This window comes from Bufo gargarizans, chromosome 1 (genome assembly GCF_014858855.1).
Source record: "Bufo gargarizans isolate SCDJY-AF-19 chromosome 1, ASM1485885v1, whole genome shotgun sequence".
Taxonomy (NCBI): domain Eukaryota; kingdom Metazoa; phylum Chordata; class Amphibia; order Anura; family Bufonidae; genus Bufo; species Bufo gargarizans.
The window spans coordinates 100,253,103-100,269,091 of record NC_058080.1 but is presented as its reverse complement, the minus strand read 5'-3'; the positions used below and the strand labels follow the sequence as shown (position 1 = coordinate 100,269,091).

Genomic DNA, 15,989 nt, shown 5'->3' with positions numbered 1-15,989 from the left:
ACGATCATTCATGACCACCCTATGTCAGTTGTGCCGATCATTCATATCCAGCCTATGTCAGTTGTGCAGATCACAAGGTCAGTGTTATAAAAGTTGCCCTTCTGATTAAACCGCGGAGTATACAACGCTGCCAGCTCAGCCACACCTGCTTTCCAAGCCGCCCAAAGGCATCATAACACGAAGTGTAAACTGTAAGGTTTGCTGTGCTAATAAAGCGCTGTCTGTTATGTTATACATGTAGGCAGCATAAATAATCTAAAGAATGCTTTAGAACCACAAGGAAAAACAAAAAACAAGTGTATAACAATCTACAACCTGCCCGCCAAACCTAATCAATAAAAACAAAGCAGTATCAGTCTGCACCATAAGCTCCCAGTTACACTCGCAGATTGAGACGTTTACAGGGTAATACATTTTTATGGGCATTTTATATTGTAAGTTCTATGGCTGAGAACCTATGGAATTCAGCTATAAATCAGCGTGTATTAACCTGCAGATTTACATGTGGAATCTTACTGCAGATTTGTAGTGAATCTTACCTCGAGTGATTGGGTGGGTGCAGATGACAGTGTCTCAAATCCATGCTGCTTTTCCCAAGATTACAGGATGCTGAATTTAATTAAATGACAGTGACCCTCCAAACCTCTGACTAAACATACAGATGTTATAGTCAATATACCTGGTGCCCTCTCTTCCTCTGTACTGGTCCCCTTTTAGATTCCTTTCAAGATGGCCACCACTGTCTCAGACCTTCCCCTGAGCGCCTCTGGAAAGTCTAAGAATTGTTCCAGCCCTCCATTGCCCTCGGATGGTCCGGATCCAATGACACAGGGTGTCTATCCCATGACTGGGAAAGGGGGGGAATTACTTTGATTTTTCTACAGTACTTTCCATGGAGAAGTCTGAGATAGTGGTGGCCATCTTAAATGGAATCCAACGGGGACCTGAACTTATTTTTTATCAATAGTTTGTCTGTCTCTGAATCTGGACTGGACCCAATAGCAGTTAGTACCACCGCTGACAACTGCACAAATTGTAGTTTAGCAGTGATATGAATTACCACGATGACCCTCTAATACCACGAGTCACAGCTACAATCTACAATGAACATAGCAGACTGCAAGACGTTTCAATGTGTTCACAACTCAGATGGTCACTTCTTGAAGGCAGTCTGCTGAGTAATGACGCAGACAGGAACCTCAAGGGTTTATCACATCAACCATCTATCTAAATGGATCTCTGGTTATGGGAGAAATACTGCACCACCATGACAATGGGCACTGGAACTGGGAGGGGAAGAGTAAAAAGGTACCGGGAACCCAATGAAAAGAGCAAACCTTCAGGTTAGGGGTTTAACACATGACTCAACACATTGGGTGGATTTTTAAAGTTCCTCAAGTGCAATACCCCTTTAAACTATCACCATTATGTGCTTATCTTGTTCAAGTTCATTCTAGAGGCCTGCCGTCACAAGCAGCACAAACAATATTAAGCTGGTTTGAGTATTTTTCTGCTCCATATTTCAGAGGATCCCTTTGGACCTGGAGATTTGATGTGCATATTACAGTGACTTTTCCGATTTAATTACTGGCTGCCCCTCCTTAGGCTGCCATACCTAACAAACGCTTCCGATTATATGAGGTCAGTCTCTTTCATTGCTGAGGAATTTGCTTACTGCAGGACTGGTCAAAAGTACAGCAAGAGCACACTGACATCTCATCTCATCCAGAAGAACATCTAGTGGACTACAGGTCTTTATAAACTTTCAGCTAAAACTGGCTCCATACAATAGACATGAGGACTTGACATGCCAGATTTTAGAGGTCTCCGGCAGTGGCTTATCCTCATTTTCCTATGGCAGTAACACGCACGCTGGGCCAGGCCAAGCCTACGTGTATATGAGGGAGTCGGTGGAGTTACCTGTAGCCCAAGGAGAATGATATCAGTGTTGGATTAAATCGGTAATAATTCAAATATTGTGCTATGTGTTGCAGACATCTCCCTTCTAGTATGCTTCAGAAAGACACATGTTAAAAATGTTCCCCCGGCTGATAACAAGAACCAGGGTATGAAGGATTCCCTGCTGCTGCAGCTTGTCTGCTGTATAGAAGTGATCAGGACGGTTCCACAGTATATAAATCATAGTTGAAGAGGACCTGCCACCCCTCCGCATATGTATGTTTTAGTAACTACTTGCATTCCCCATGTAATAACAATCCTGGAGCATCTATTCTTATGACTCTATGTTGTGCAATCCTTTAATTAATCCTAGTAGACGTTTATGAGCGAATTTCCAGCAGTCTGTAATAAAGGTCCTTCTGGGTGTTAGGGTACTTTCACACTTGCGGCAGAGGATTCCGGCAGGCAGTTCCATCGCCGGATCCGTCAAAACGTATGCAAACTGATGGCATTTGTCAGCCAGATCAGGATCCTGATCCGTATGACAAATGCATTGAAATGCCGGATCCGTCTCTCCGGTGTCATCCAGAAAAACGGATCCGGCATTTATTTATTTTCACATTTTTTGCGGTCTGAGCATGCACAGACCGCAATACCGGATCCGTTTTGCCGGAACACGCGGAGCCGGATCCGGCATTAATGCATTTCAATGGGAAAAAATGTGTTCTGGAATTTTGGATGGAGATAGCATGCTGCGGTATTATCTTCGTCCTGAAAAGGCAAAAAGACTGAACTGAAGACATCCTGATGCATCCTGGACGGATTGCTCTCCATTCAGAATGCATTAGGATAAAACTGATCAGTTCTTTTCCAGTATTGAGCCCCTAGGACGGAACTCAATACCGGAAAAGAATAACGCTAGTGTGAAAGTACCCTTACCAGTTGGGTAGGGGGCTTGTCCCTGCACAGTCTGACACTATCAAATCAGTGCTCCCAGTCGAAGACTGTAGGGCAGGGACACACCCCGGCTGGTAATACCCAGATGGGATTTTATTGCAGACTGCTGGAAATTCACTTATGAACTTCTAGTAAGAAATAGCATGAGATATAGAATAGAATACAGAATAGGTGATCCAGAATGAATATTATATGGGGAATGCAAGTAGTTACTAAAACAGACATGTCAGGAGAGGTGACAGCACCTCTTTAAGGTGACTTAACGGGGCTTACCAGGAGTTTTATGCTGGATAGGTCATCAGTATCTGATCTGTGGGAGTTCGACTCCTCGCTGATCAGGTGTTTGAGAAGTGGATATGGGAGAAACACTGCAGCACTCGATGTCTTCAATGCAATTCCTAATTTATTCACCAACAATGCGACGTTTCAACTATAATGAGTCTTTTTTAAGCAGAGTGTATAGTCGAAATATCGCATTCTTGGTGAATAAATTAGGAATTGCATTGAAGACATTGGGCCAGATTTATCATTAGCTCAAGTCAGAATAATGGAGTGAAAAATGCACAAACGCTAAAACTGCGCACAAATTTGCAACTTTTTTCTGATCTGCACTATGCTCGCCAGTTTTCTGAAAGTGGGCGTGTTTTCTTATGTAAATTAATCTCTAGACAGATTTACTATTGGGACTATTTAAAAAGTTGCAAAAAAGTCGAAAAAAAATGCGCAATTTCACTCCAGTGAGGACCATGCTTATCTTATGCGACTTTTTAATAGAACATGCGACTTTTTCGTAAGGATGTGCGACTTTTGTAAAGCTGCTTACTGACGGATAAACTGCTACCGTCAAACCACATTTATTACAGTCTTAAAGGGCTGATCATAAATCTGACTTGGATAAAACTGACTTTAGCCATATGTGAAAGTGGAGTGAGCTATCAGTCATGATAAATCTGGCCCCTTGAGTGCTGCAGCGTTTCTCCCAAATCCTTGATTACCAGGGCCTGCTGGGCTAAGGCCTAACACTCCTGGACTGTCCAATTTGGACCTAATGGTAGTGCTGCTTTATTTAGGATATTATGAGAAGTGACCTTCTCACAGCTTTTCCTAGGCCAGTGACGATACGTTCATCGATCACATGGCCCAGGAGCAGCTCAGCCCCATTCAAGTTAATGGGGCTGAGCACGATACCAATCACAGCGCCTATACAATGTGCGGTGCTGTGCCTGGTGAGCATGGAGAAGGTCACGGCACTCACAGGAGCACTGGTGCCTTCTCAAACATCTGATCGGCAGGGTCCCGGGTGTTGGACCCCCACTGATCAGATACTGAGGACATATCCTAAAAAAAACCTTTTAACTTTTTAACACTTTTTCCGTGTCCATATATCAAAGGAACTGGTTTGAAGACTTTGGGAGTCATTTATGAAACTGGTGTAAAGTAGAAATGACTTAGTTGCTCACAGCAACCAATCAGATTCCACCTTTCATTTTTGACAGCTCCTTTAGAAAATGAAAGGAGGAATCAGATTGGTTGCTATGGGCAACTAAGCCAGTTCTACTTTACACCAGTTTGATAAATGACACGAACAACAAACTAATGACTCATATTTGGATTTGTGATTTCCTTTCATTCTGTACAATGGACGATTTGTCTACAGTATTGATGGTTTCAACTATGATATTGATTTTGCTTAGTGGCTTTTACCTTCTGCTTAGTCTTTTGCACCATGGGTGGAACTATAGCTATAACACTTGCTATGGGGCCTAGAGGTTGGGGGGGGGGGGGGGGGGGCAATCGGGTGCAAAAACATTGTACCATGTTGTGGGGAATAACAATATGGGGGCTTCTTGCTATTATTTGGGTTTTCTGATATATTGTGCTATTATTTATAGCTTTAATTTTTGCTACTTATGCTGCAGTTTTCATTTTCTTACACTAGGTAGTTGGGCCCCATCCTATTTTGCTATGGGGCCCTATGAATTATCGTTACTCCTTGTTTTGCACCATTTCCTTTTCTTCATCTCCAGCCTTTAATAAATTGGAGACTTTTTTTCCCTTAAATCAAGCATCACCTTTTGTTCCAGTTATCTTTTTGTTACTAGAATGAATACTGAGGCATTTAGTAATGCCGCCACAAATGACATATGACCGAGGCATAAAGCCTTCTGGGTCAGCCTATGAATGGACAAAGCCAGTGACTCCCTTTTGGATTGTCAAGCCTGGTGAGTTATTTGACTCCAGCTATCTGCAATTATGATCACACAGGGCTCTCCGTGGACTTTCCCACTCCAAACTTTCTGTTTACACAGAACCTGACCTGACTTCTAATGATGGCTTTCTAGCCCCTGGCATGCTTGCAGGCAGGCCGAGATAATCCGTCCTGACAAAATTATTTTCTAAAAGCCAAATAAACTGGAGATGTAAGGCTGCAGTGAGGTAATACTGGTAACCATATTATTAGGCCTGTTACACTTGTCATCATATTTGTTATATCTATCTAGGTAGAGCTATAGGTCACATAGTTTCATGATTTGGAACAGGAGTATGGGATGCTGAGATATTGGTAAAAACAACTAGGGAATTATATTAATAATAATAATTATTATATTAATATACACATTTTTTGATAGTAAAACATCACTAAATATAAATGATATATAATAAATTAATTAAATTATACAATATATACAGTATAAATAATATTATATCATATATATATATAAATAATAATTCTAACAATACATAAGGCTAAATACATCTCCAAATTGCAGATCCAGTAACTATGGATATTTCTCCAAAATGATCTTCTGGCATGTCAAGCTAATATATTTCAGTGGGGATTCAGGAACTGGTATCCTTTCTGATATCCTGAATGCATAGCACCCACTGCTCTGTTATGGGTGTCAGTAAAACCAGCTGATACACCTGGATGCGCTAGCTTGCTGCAAATGAATACAGGCAACCACCCATTCGGTCACCGTTTTTATGCCGAACTCCCCGCCAAAACAAGCAATTTAAAAATGCATTCCCTTCTGGGACATTGATGGCATATTTCCAGGATACGCCATCAATGTCAGATAGGTGCAAATCTCATCTTTGGGACCTGCTCCTGTCTCCAAAATAGGTCCCCAAAAGTAAAGGTGCGGCTTGCTTCCCCCGAACAAAGCAAGGCATGCATGCATAGTGTGCTCTCCTGCCATGGGATTTCTGAAGATAGCTGATGGAGGGTGACCGCGCATACATGGCTGCTCTCCCTTCACTTCAGGGGCCCCATTCTGGAGATAGGAGCGGCTCTCAGATCTATCTGATATTGATGGCATATCCTAGCGATATGCCATCATAGTACTAGATGGGAATACACCTTTCAATTACTATTTTTTGGGGGGGGGGGGGGGGGCAGATAACAATGAAAGAATCTGACATCCCTTGATGTCCCTTTAAGTGCACGTTGCAAAATATTACATACAATGTATTGCAATGCGATCTTGTGTAAAACCGCACTGCAAAATCACATCTGTAATATGACTTTAAAGGAATTCTGTCACCTCCAAAATCAATTTCAAATAAAGCATACCACCACGTAGCAAAATATGGTCCTCTAATCATAGGAAATGTGTCTTTTTATTTTTATGCAAATAAGGTTTTAGGTGCACTGCAGGTTGGGCCACTCCATTTGGAGCACTACCTAGTGACTTGTGGTTGGCAAGCATTGCAAACCTGAGACCATGTATTTGCAAACAAACAACATATTCTTTTTTTTCTCCAGAATAACTATACCTTTATGGCTGACCTTTAGAGTGGCAGATGTTTTACCAAAACTGAGACATTTTCCCTCTAAAACCATTTTCACCAGAAATAACTCATTTCCCCTGGAATGTTCTTAGGTTCATTTACCCAGAATTTGGATTTCCTTGACCAACCTACATAGGTACATACATCTATTAACCATTGTAGGTGCAAAAGTATTCAAAGTACCTAGGAGGTCATTTATCAAACAGAAATACGCCTCACACAATATACTTACCTTGGTCCCCACTGCTTCTCCTCATGTGCAGATGAAAACATCCGGTGTTGGGGGGGGGGGGCAGCCTATGGCAGGCTACAATGTGGAAAAGCCTTCCTAGCGTCACCCGCGATGCTAGGGAGGCTCGTCCTCATCACCGCCTGCCATTGGCTGACCCCACCACCCCAACACACCATTTTTTCATCCGCGCACAGGTAGAAGCAGTGGCGGCTGTGCGGAGACCAGGAGCGATGCGAGAGCCAGGGAGCAAGGTAGGTATATTGTCCGGCGCCTCTACATAATCAGTGCAGGGCTTTATTAAGATGGCGTCTAAAAGGCCTCATGCACACGAACGTTGTTTTGGTCCACATCCGAGCCGCAGCTTTTGCAGCTTGCATGTGGACCCATTCACTTCAATGGGGCCCACAAAAGATGCGGACAGCACTCCGTGTGCTGTCCGCATCTGTTGCTCCGTTCTGTGGTTCGCAAAAAATATATAACCCGTCCTATTCTTGACCGTTTTGCGAACAAGAACAGGCAGTTATATCAATGGCTGTCCATGCCGTTCCGCAAATTGCGGAATGCACACGGACGCCATCCGTGTTTTACAGATCCACAATTTGCGGACTGCAAAACACACAACGGTCGTGTGCATGTGGCCTAAATGTGCCCCCTAATGTTTAATACATGTCTTAATGAAGAATGCCATTCCCGGCACATGAAAGTAGGACCTACATGACCCCAACTATGGACCTACACAAAAATCAACCAGTGAACGATGGAGGCTCTCAGAGATAAAATGACCAACAGAGATAGACAGCGCTGTAATAAAACGATGATATAAAAAGGGACCACACATAGCCTCAACACCAACAAAAACACACATATACTCTCCAAAAAATAAAAAATAAATCACCATTGTCATTTCTGGAATCCTAAAGTCCAGTTCTATAAATCAAAGAGCGGCACCACAAACCACATGTCATGCAGAGCTGCGTATAGGTTTTCCTATTATGAAAGCATATGCACACACCACAAGCAGCTGGCAGGACATGATGATTGCTTTTACAGAAGCTCTTTTGTACAGTAGTTTCATATTCTTCAAAGTCTCCGAGAAACCGTTTTCAGTCTGACTATGTGCAATGTCTGAAGGAGAACGAGAATAACATCTCCGAGGATACGTGTCATATTAATATGAACACTACAGTCTACATATACTTACTTATCTGTAACCTTTCCTAGGTTATATTTATAGAAGAGACCAGAAGCCATATATCAAGTGTGAGATGACACGAAAATATGGTAAATATGTCATAATAGAGGGCTTATGGTAACTGACATTTTTGCTGCACATAACAGCAACCCCCAGCAGTTCTAAAAGGCAGGGCTCAGTTAGGGTTTGGCCACAAAGAGCAGATTTATTGCAGTAAATTTCCACCACACATTTTTTTCGCAGCAAAATCTGCATGTGCTCCTGCGGTATCTTAGAAGGACTACTGCAAAGGGTTAACTAAAGCTAAAAGAGCTAATGCAATGTTCTTAAATGCTGCTGCTTTGTTGTGTGCAAACTCAATGACAATTTATTGGTAAATGAAGAGTTATAAAATTAGCAGACTGTTTAGGTTACCAGGGTTATGGACCTGGTCCGTCCACTTGCTAGTTAGTGAGTCTAATCTGCGCAGAGCAAGAGACAAGATCTACGTGTTCTAGCTCCTGAGACCTCATCTGCCAAGGAAGCACTCTACTATGAGAGTACTCCTGAAAGATGGAGAAAAGGTCTAGAACCCACTAGACCCCCATGCATGCATTAGCCAAATTCTTGAAACTCCCGCTCCAGGAACTGCAGAAGGAGTTAATAAGAACTGTATTGCCTGCCTGTTGCTGCCTATACACTGCTACTGGTAGAAGTCTGCATTGTGACATACTTTGGAACTGTGCCTTTTGCTGCTATATGTACTACTGCTCCTGTCATCAACTCTGTAAAGAAATACTGTGTTAATTGCAATCAATGGGCCTGGGTATTGTCACCGGCCCCTGCATCCACAATCCTGCCTTGTACCAAGCTGAAAATACTCCATCAAGGGCACCCCAATTCAACTAACACCGGGCAATACCAAGGTGTGCCCCAATGGAATAAAGGGTGCGCCCTTCAATCACAGTACAGCCCCTGGGAGCGCCAGCGAGTACAACTATCACCATCATAGCCACTACCACTCCTCCTATCCTCCTCCCCTCTCTTGGGTTCGCTGCACTATAAGCCTTTTTGTAGTGGATTTTGCAGCGGATTTTCTACAAATTTCACCCTATGCATTGCAAGCGGAGAGAGATCTGCCGTGGAAATCTGCAGTGGAAATTGACACGCTTTGGATTTGAAATCAACGCTGCAGTCAATTTTCAGTATGGATTTTTTTCTGCAGGCTGTGGGTGAGATTTTGTTAAACCTCATTCGCATTGCTGGTACCGTCATAAGCTCAAGCGTGCACGCCTGGCAAACCGCTGATTCCTACAGAGGACGTCACTGCCAGACGGGGGGATTCTATGGTCTCTATATGTCATACTGGGACAACCCCAAAAACAGCAATTTACTCCACAAATGTGTAAAATCATATTTTCACTAAGAAAGGACAAGTGCAGGACACGCTCCCAACATACATGAACACTATAACAGTCTTACATGATTGAAAGAAAGGCTGGTGTTTTATCTAAAGAGAAATCTGTAATAAACCTGAGGCTGCAATTTATACAGTGCCAAAAAATCCTGATATGGAGAATTATAATGAGCAGTCATTTAAAGGAGGGAAATGAGAGGCAAGGCCTATAAACGCAAGGAAACATTCCATTGTGGTAATTGTGGCTACATCAAACAACACAAGGAAATATTTCAGTCTTCTGGGAAATGCACACTGCGAACAGTGAAAGTCATTTGTTAACTTTTCCATCTTTTGGCCTTTAACCATAGAAGTGCAAGAATCTTAAAGCGACCCTTCGGTTCAAGAATAAAAAGATCAGGGCACTAACTGAACATTTACAGAGCCTTCTTTTTCAGCTGCAGACCCAATGATTCCCAGGCTCCTCTTCTGCCATCCAAGATGGCCTCAAAACTTCTCAGACCACCTGATGCAGACTGTACATTTGGTAGTCCAGAACCCTTCTTCTGCTCTCAGGTTGCCCAGCACTTCTCTCGCCAGTCCAAGAGTACGCGTGGACAAGCAGGAAGTGTCTTGGACAACCCATTGCATAGTATGCATCAGGTAGACTGAGAAGCTTTGAGGCCATTTTGGATGGCAGAAGAGGAGCTGGGAATCGGTGATCTGCACCATGTAAGTGTTCTGTTTGTTCCCTAGTTAAAGGGGTATTCCAATCTGAGACAATGGGGGCATATTATTAGGATATGTCCCCATCTTCTGATAGATGCTGGTCCCAGCAGTGGGACCCGCACCTAGATCGAGAACGGAATGGGGAAGGTAGTGGCCGGAGGACCCCAGGTCTGACCACCACCAAGCGCTCTTTCCATAGAAATGGCCATCGCTCCCATTCATTTCTATGGGGCCTACGGAAATAGCTGAGCTAACGCTCGTCTATTTTTGGCGGCCCCATAGAAATGAATAGAGGGTAGCTGCGCGTGCGCAGTGCGCCCTCCACCACTTTCAGGTCTTCGTTCTCGGTGTAGGTGCGGGTCATAGAGGTGGGACCCACACCTATCAGACAATGGGGTAATATCCTAGCGATATGCCCCCATTGTCTGAGATGGGAATACCCAGGCAGTGGATTCAGCCAGTTCCCTCCAGTTCTCCAGATCCGGTTGTTAAAATTACAACTAGATCAGAGAACCGTATTATCGGCTGAGTCCTGATCTGGTGCTCTGGTGGCGGCAGGGCAGCTGGAGATGTTCAGTTCCATTGCTTTGCATGCCGCTCCTTAGTTGGGAGGTATGTGTGTGTAGTGTATATATAGTGTATGTATGTGTACCATGTATATAGTGTATTTATGTGTATGTGTGTAGTGTATATATCGTGTATGTATGTATGTGTACCATGTATATAGTGTATTTATGTAGTGTATATACTGTATATTTATGTATGTGTATCTTGTTTATGGTGTATTGATGTGTATGTGTGTTGCATATATATGGTGTATTTATGTATGTGTATCTTGTAGATGGTGTATTTATCTGTATGTGTGTTGCATACATATGGTGTATGTATATGTAAACATGTGTTGTGACGTTGCGTGTCCGCCGTTCAGTAGGGAACCTGTTGTTAAAAATTTGAATCCCACCCCAGGGAATACCCCTTTAATGTGAAGTTTTATTCTTGAACCGGAGGGTGGCTCTAAATAGACAAATACTGTAGATAACAATGGTTTACCAAGGGTATAAAAATATTATAAACCTTCTCTCCCACAATGACGATCTCCAAATGCAAGTGTGTAGACGGTCTGAAGCCGACGCTCAGCAGCCTTGTCTGTCCAGGGGCTGCAGCTGCCACTTGGCAGTGAAACCTGACAGGCCTGCCACATGGGAACAGAGGGGGCTCTGCAGAAAGCAGTGCGCTATGCTGGGATCCTGGCTATTAACGCTCTATAATTAGGGAGGAAGAAAGTATCACGTAGACTGGAATAAACAGGAGGAGACCTACAAGAATAAGACGTCACGCCGCTTCTCATTTTATCCCTTCCCTCAGTTCCGGGATGGTAATCTTTAAACTATTTTAGTTAACAACACAAAATGCTTGGTAATGGTTTCTAATAGGTATTCACAAAGTAAGTGTATTCTTTACCATACAAATGGGGGAAGGGTCAGCTATTCATCGCAGCATTCCACCGGTTCCTGCACACAGGCTGATAGATACCATTCTGCATCAGACCCATCACAAAACACATCCTACAAGGCATTTCATATACGTGAAGCTTTAAAGGATTTGGGCCGGCATTCTTTGAAGAGGAGAAAAGAGACATACTGTAGAAGGAGGAGGCAATGGAAAAAGTGAGGTGCACGGTTTATTTGAACCCTTTCAAAGTAAGTCCTGGCCAAAAGCATTGCAGTGCAACTAGTGGCAGTCAGTTGGCAGCTATGTGGAATGATCAATGAGAGCGAACAGAATGGACTACACTGCTCATTCTTAAAGGGGTTGTCTGGCCTTGCAGCCAACAGCTCATAGGATCCTAATCTGTGCCACTTAAAGGGATTGGCCACTTTCTGGTTACTGTTGATCAATGTGTTTGTGAGATGATTATTTGGCTCTTACTAATGTAGCCTTTGTTGAAATTCTGCACCATGTTCTATATTTCATAAGGTATGCTTCCTTGTTTTCTAGGTCTTTTGTACTATCCACACAGAGGTCTTGTCCATAAAATGGCTGCAGAAGGAGGGTCATGTGACCAGACACATCACCTCCATGTGATGTCTCCTTCACTCATTTGATTGGCGAGGGTCCGAGTGCTCAGCCCACCACTGATCAGTAGAACGAGGAGAGAGACTGAATCGAGACTATAGACTTACTAATGAGTCCATCTTCTGCAGAGGGGAGAGAGCGTGCGCTCGTGTGAGCACTTCTCTCTCCTCGTTCTAGCAATCAGTAGGGGTCTCAGCACTCATACCCCTACTAATGAATACTTTGGAAATGTATCTATCAAAAGTTTTCCCAAAATACAGTAACACTGTAAAGGAGTTATCTAGTCATTTATAATGATGACCTATGCCCTGGATAGGTCATCAGTATCAGATCGTCGGGGGTCCTGGGTGTCAGCTGTTAGAAGAGACCGGGGCTCCATGAATGCTGCGGCCTCTTCCTAGGCCATGAGACATCACTGTACATCGGTCACGTGCTATTTGCAGCTCAGTCCCATTGAAGTCAATGGGTCTGAGCTGCAATATCCGATATCAAGAACAGATCTCCGGTGAGCACGGTGGAGTGCCACGACTCAGACCTCTCCAATGTGATAATTATGACCCATCCTGAGGATAGGTCATTATACATTCCTGGATAAGCCCACATTAAAGGCTCATGCACACGACCGTGTTCTGGCCTGGCCCGTGCTGCGGACTGCAAATTGCAGTCCGCAATGCACGGGCACAGTCACTTGAATGGGGTCCGCGATCCACATCTGGCGGTCAAGTGAATGGGTCCGCATCTGTGATGCGGGGTGCACACGGCCAGTGCCCGTGTATTGCGCACCTGCTGTATGCGGACCGCAATATGGCCATGGCCGGGCAACATGGGCGCAGCTATAGGGGGTGCAGAGGTAGCAGTCGCTACCAGGCCCAGGAGCATGAGGGGCCCCAAAGACCCTTGTGCCACATAAGAAGACACACAACACACTGAGGGAAGGGGGGCCCAAGCTGAACTCTTGCACCAGGGCCCATGAGTCATTAGCTACGCCCCTGCCGGGCAACGGCCGTGTGCATGAGCCCTAAGTCTTATTTATCAAGTGATGCATAAGGGGACTCCGCTCCTGACCTGATGTGGAGGGAGAAAATATAATTCTGCAACTGCTCTAAATTTATCAAGCAGCGTGAGCACAGACAGTTACCTTTATACAAATTATTAAAGACATACTCCAATTTTTTCCCTGTTGATAATTCAGCCCCGTGGTCTTTGCGAATACTGGCTTATTTCTGAACTTCTAAATTTTTTCAATTTATTCAATGAAATCTATCTGTATAGCGCCACCTGCTGTTTGCCCTTTTTCTAAATTCTTTGTCCAGCTTGCTGAGGTTGACATATATGCTCAGTTCCATGCCACCAGCTGCAGCAGAAGGGACATGCCCTCCCCCCAGAGACAGTGCATTCCCCCCTGAGTTACCAGCTTGAAATAAATCTAGCAGAACAATTGGAGCAGTGAATGGAGAGATCTCTGGATCCATGTGAGGTACAGGGCTGGTTCTGGCTTTATTAGAAAGGGATTATCATGTACTGTATGGTCAAATTCAAATCCAGCCGGCACTCGACTCAAACGTTCACGTTGCAGCGGGAAGGAGCAAACTCCACATGGAACGTATGATGAAATCCTGGCAGCCGTCTCTTGCTTCCAAGTATATTCCTTTATTTCATATTTAATGAAATAAAAGAATATACTTGGAAGCAAGCCACGGCTGCCGGGATTTCTTCATATGTAATGTATGGTGTCAGATCTCCATTTTCTATATTAATCATGGGATAACCCCTTTAACCGGTAATGTATCTGGTATAATGGGGGGGGGGCACCATTCCTGACCCAATGTCGCAAAATCACCATGGACAATCGATGTCTTTGATTATGTGGTAGTAGCACTCTTTGCTGGGTTCCTTTAACATTTCAGTAAACCGCCTGATTGATGAAATAGGTTCCTATCGGTCAGAATAAATCATTCTGCTCGCAGAGGTGTCGCGGTTATGTAATCCAGAACGGCTTTTCTTACAGCCGGCTTTAGCTCCGCACCTTTAAATGCAAGGGACAATCAAATATCAACAACCTTCCAGGAGATCAAAGCGACTGAGGCGTACAGACAAGTGCTGCGTATCTGCCTTGTACATACAATCCCAGTGACAGATGCTGTTCCCAGTAAACCAGTCCAGACCAGCCAGTAAGCTCACATGCTGTACATCCACCTGTTAAGCAGCAGACTGACATGTAATGCCGCCTGCCGTGCCCTGATCAGTCTGTAACCTCTCCTGACAGGTGTACCCAGCTGATAATGTTAGCCAGGTCGCCGAGTGAGGGCCACGCTCTGCTGCCAGGCAGTCATTATACTCTCTATATACATAGAATGAGATGGCGGAATTTGGCGCACGGACTGCTACCTTTACACAAACAGACATATTTAAAGTCACACTCCAGTTTTTCCTCTGTTGAGAAATTAGCCCCATTTTTATCTGATATTGGACCAGACAAGTACAAAATGCAAGGAGAGCAATGGCTATATACGCTACAGCCTAGTCAGACCCTAGTGCCCTTTATTGAGGCATTATGATGAATTTATCAGTCCTCTTAAAAAGCTGTCCTATTTGGAAAGTGTCAAGATTGCACCTCCGCGGAGTAAGGAGAGCTTGAAGGGTCACTAAGTTTTGGTAAAACGCTTGATATGTGATAAAGACATATCCAAAGTTATGATTCGTGAGCGTCTGAGCGCTGAGACCCCCACCGATCGCTGGAACGAGGAGAGAGAAGTGCGTGCATATTGTGCTCTCTCTCTTCGTTGAAAGGAATGGACTCAATAGAAAGTCTGTGGGCCGGTCTTGATCCCGTCCTCTGCTGTGAGGAGAGTGAGCGCGATATGCGAGGGCTTCTCTCTCCTCGATCTAGTGATCTGTGGGCTTCTCCGCGCTCAGACCCTCACAGATCAAAACTAATTATATGTCTCTATGACCTATCAAAACTCAGTGACCCTTTAAAATAAAGTAGTAGAGGGTGTCCATCTGTGGTCCTCCTTAGCTAGAAGGTTTAATAGAGAGACACTTATCTCTACTCAGTCTATTTGGAGATATAACAAGGAGATGCACAAAGTAGACAAGCCCTATAAATATATCGCTGCAACATAATAAAAATAGGAGGTTTTCCAGGTTTGAAAAGTTTCAGAGACTGGCGATTATTCCTCTGATTACTGAATTCATACATAGCGAATAACTCCGCCAAACAATTGAAAAAATAGCAAGGAAAAAATAATGATCCAATATTTAGGATCAGATCAAATGACACATAATAGAAACATTAAATCTAAATCTTATGGATTGCCAAATATGTGACATGATTATCATCATAAATCAAGGGATTTCCGATCCGCCATCATTAGTGGTCCTATCTACCTAATGTCTCTGATCCCTGGATGAGCAATGGGCAGTACATGAGATCCTGGTGTTAATGATTGACAGCCACGTCCCCTCCTGTGTGACAGCACTATCGTCACCTACACTGAGAAAACAACCTACAGCCAGAAATAGACAGGAATATCACATACACTCAACCAAAAAAACTAACAAACTAATAATAACTGGACGGATAACCAAGAAGATCACGCCGCATATACGGGTGTCACGTTTCATTCATTAATTTACACAAGTGCCCAGACAGATTTAGCAATGCACATACAGTATGTAGCAGAGATGAGTTTGCCTTTTGGCAGGACTCATCATGATGTCCTGATCTGCGCTTT

General features: G+C 43.8%; 1 protein-coding gene across 3 annotated transcripts in view; it reads right to left on the bottom strand.

Moving 5' to 3' along the window:
* PALLD (palladin, cytoskeletal associated protein) overlaps positions 1–15,989 on the bottom strand; it is a 328,505-nt gene that overhangs the window by 212,422 nt on the left and 100,094 nt on the right. The window lies entirely within an intron of this gene.